Raw genomic sequence first — 4,239 nt, 5'->3', positions numbered from 1 at the left:
ATGGCCAATTGTGTCCAACATGGATCTCTACATGATGCTAAGACAACATTCAGGCTATCGTAATAAAGCACCGATGAACTTAGTACACTGATCCTGATGAAGTATCCCACCATCACCAAGTACAGAAATACAAGTCAAACAATTCTCCTCTCAACTAGGAAAAGCAAATCTGACAACTTGAACAACCATAGCTCTTTGCTTGATGAACTAGGGATTCTGGTTCTTTATATTAGTATGTAAGAGATGTGGTAATATGTATGGGTTAATAATTCAAGGCAAAACAGTTATTTATATTTTGATTATATGATTTAAGAACATGTTTGGCTCGAAACATGGCTTGACTTGAAAGTTTTAATCAAGTTGAGTCGAACATCGGTGTTATGGAGCTTGGTTCGTTAAAATAAAACGAGTTTTATTGTCTTCAAGATTGACTCAGACTCAATAACTAGCAAGTCCGATGGCTTGTTAAAGGCTTGATTTCATTTCTTAACACATGTACTGTCAACGTTGGATAATTAAACACAAAGAGTAACATAGCATTACAGAAATTCGATTCTAGCTTATCACTACCACCAAGTAATTACGTACAAAATAGAGAAATTAACAAAAATAGCTATTTTTAGATAAGGACCAAATTTGTAAATTCATCTCAATGGACCTGTATCAATTTTACAAATTTGGTCCCTGCACTCGTGGACTTGTTTCAAAAACTTCTTTTTTTACACTTTGACCTTTAGTGATTTTATGAAAGAAATGACTAAAAAACAAAACCGCAACCCGAAAATAAACATTTTAATTAATTTCCCCACAAAATAAGGTACAACTTAATGTAATAAATACATAATATTCACAATTGAACGAATCTAATACATCGATTATGTTGCTAGTATCAAATGCCGTATTTTTTTTTATTTTGTCTTGAACCATTTGTCCTTCGTATATGTTGGAAACTCTCCTGACTTTTCAAGAGCTAAATAATTTACTGGGATTCCATATTTTTTACAAGTTTTTGGAGCTCAAGCTTAGTAATTATTGATCACGAGTTATTTTCAAACACAAACTAAAGCTCGTTTAATTATTACCCAAATAAAAAATTTCAACCTTTCCAAGCTGACCTGACAGCTCGACCCCAGCCAGGGGCTCTGCCCCTTGGACCCCGCCACCGGGGGCGCTGCCTCTGGACCCCCGTCGTTTAGGGGCTTCGCCCCTAAATCAATATAAACTCAAACAAGTGTGCACTATGCACATTCCTTACTTGTTAGATATTTATCATGATTACATTGGTCAACAAATTAATCTCATTACACTTAAATGATATTAGTGATACAAATCACCAATAATCCTCCCCCATTTAAGTGTAATCTTGATTAACTTAAATCAAAGTCATAACAAAACAAACTGATGCATAAATGAAATATCATGACGATTGAATTTCACATTAGTATACTACTCATTTCAAATATTCGAATATCGGGGTGTCACTAAGGATTGAACCCTTTCTATTCATAGTGAATACATGAAGATAATATACACAACAATTTACATACTCATCTTCTAACCTGACACTATATGTTACTAGCCTGTGTCCTATCCTTCAATAAACATATCAAAGCTAAGTCCCAAACTTTTTGAAGCGGCTAAACTTCATGCTTATATAAGTAGTTCTCTTACTCTTGCATCTGCATATGCAATTTTTCAAAAGAACTATTAAGAAATATAATTTCAACCTCCTTTACTTGCAGTTCTGAACACATACSTTGGGATGAYGCTAATARTGTGTTCCARTCTTTAGATATCAAGCTTTCCACATTGAATTCAGCATCTAACATTACATTAGATGGGAATTGGGTATCTTAATATGAAAGATTTCAGGTGGACTTTAAACCCATCCCCACAGCCGCCTTGTACACAAGATCTCTAGCTAACCCTTTAGTTAGATGATCAGCTAAATTCAACTGAGTTCTCACAAACTCTACCGATATCACACCATTCATGATGAGCTCACGAATCATGCTATGTCTAACACCTAAATGTCTAGACTTCCCATTATACACTTGACTATAAGCCTTAGCCAAGGTAGCAGCACTATCACACCGGATAGAAATGGTAGATATCGGTTTGGGCCATAATGGAATTTCATATATCAAATTCCTTAGCACTCAGCTTCTTGACCAGCTGCAGCCAATGCCACAAATTTAGACTCCATTGTTGAGTTTGTAATACAAGTCTGTTTCTTGGAAGCCCAACAAATGGCACCTCCTCCAAGAAGGAAAACCCAACCACTCGTAGAAGAGTGATCCTCCAAATTTGTAATCCAGCTGGCATCTGAATAACCTTCTATAACCGAAGGGGAAATCCACTATATGTCAAACCATAATCCATGGTTCCTTTCAAGTACTTGAATACTTGACTTAAAGCTTGCCAATGATGTGAACTAGGATTACTAGTATACCTACTAAGCTTTCTTACAACATATGCTATATCGGGCCTAGTGCTAATCATGGCATACATAAGACATCCTATAGCTCTTGAGTATTCAAGCTGAGACACTGGAACACCTTTATTAGGTAGAAGCTTAAGATTAGGATCTATTGGAGTGCTAACAGGAGAACAATTTCCAAAGTTAAATTTGTTCAATATCTTCTCAATATAATGAGATTGAGAAACTGAAATTCTATTGTTTCATTGTTTGATTCTTAATCCAAGAATCACCTCAGCCTCCCCTAGGTCTTTCATATCAAAACTAGATGACAAGAACTTCTTGGTTTTATCAACTTGATCTTGATCAGTACCAAAGATCAGCATATCATCTACATATAAACAAATCATAATTGCTTTACCAGAAGTATCAAATTTGCTATATACACACTTATCAGCTTGGTTTAGTGCAAAACCATTAGATAAGACCACATCATCAAACTTTTGATGCCATTGTTTCGGTGCTTGTTTCAGACCATACAAAGACTTCTTCAACTTGCACAACTTGTTTTCATTTCCAGGCATCACAAACCCTTCAGGTTGTTTCATGTAAATTTCCTCATCCAATTCACCATTCAAGAATGCAGTTTTTAATCCATTTGATGAATTACAAGATTATGTATAGCTGCAAGAGCTAACAACAATCTAATAGTGGAAATCCTAGCAACAGGAGCATAAGTATCAAAGAAGTCAATACCTTCTTTTTGCCTAAAGCCTTGGATAACCAACCTGGCTTTGTACTTATCTATGGTACCATCCACTTTCATCTTTCTTTTGAGGATCCATTTACAACCTAATGCTTTGCAACCAGGAGGCAAATCAGTTAAAACCCAGGTATTATTATGCATGATAGAATCAATCTCATCCTGGATTACTTCTTTCCAGAAAGCAACATCCCTAGATGCCATGGCTTCACTAAAAGTCTTTGGATCCTCCTCAACAATAAAACAATATTGATGTTGAGACACAGTCTCATCTCTTGTTCCTTCAACTAGATAAAGTTGAAAATCAGATCCAAAAGACTTAGCTTTTCTAGCTCTAGTGCTTTTCCTAGGTTCAGATGGTCCAGGTACATAATCTGTACCACCACACACATTTTCAGCTTGAGTTGTAGTTTTGCCGGAATRAATCATGTCCCTTGGTCTAGGTATAGATGTAAATCTCTCTTCATCAAATATAGCATCTCTTGACTCTATAACAGTGTTAACTGACACAGAGTCATTAGATTCTATAACATAGAATCTATATGCTTTGGAATGCTCAGCATACCCAATGAAGATACAATCTACACCTTTCTCACCTAAGTTTTTTCGTTTGGGTTTAGTGAGCCTTACAACTGCTCTACAACCCCAAACTTTGAGATAATTCAAAATTTGGTACCTTTTTATACCAAATTTCATAAGGGGTATTTTTACTTTTTTTATTCGGAATTCTATTCAATATATAACAGGCTGTCAACATAGCCTCACCCAAAAACCCATCACTTAGGCCTGAATACGACAACATGGAATTAACCATTTCCTTCAAGGTTCTATTCTTCCTTTCAGCCACACCATTTTGCTGTGGTGTGTAAGGAGCCGTGGTTTGATGTATTATACCAGTAGACTCAAAATAAACTAGATCATAATACTCACCACCTCTGTCAGTACGCAAAACTTTTATCAACTCATTTCTATGTAGCTCTACTTCTTGTTTATAAATTTTAAATTTATCAAGAGCTTCATCCTTTGTGTGCACCAAATAAACATAACAATATCTAGA

The sequence above is a fragment of the Cynara cardunculus genome (assembly GCF_001531365.2).
Source record: "Cynara cardunculus var. scolymus isolate 2C chromosome LG 9, CcrdV1, whole genome shotgun sequence".
NCBI lineage: Eukaryota > Viridiplantae > Streptophyta > Magnoliopsida > Asterales > Asteraceae > Cynara > Cynara cardunculus.
The sequence above is the reverse complement of the archived record's forward strand: the minus strand, read 5'-3'. Positions refer to the sequence as shown.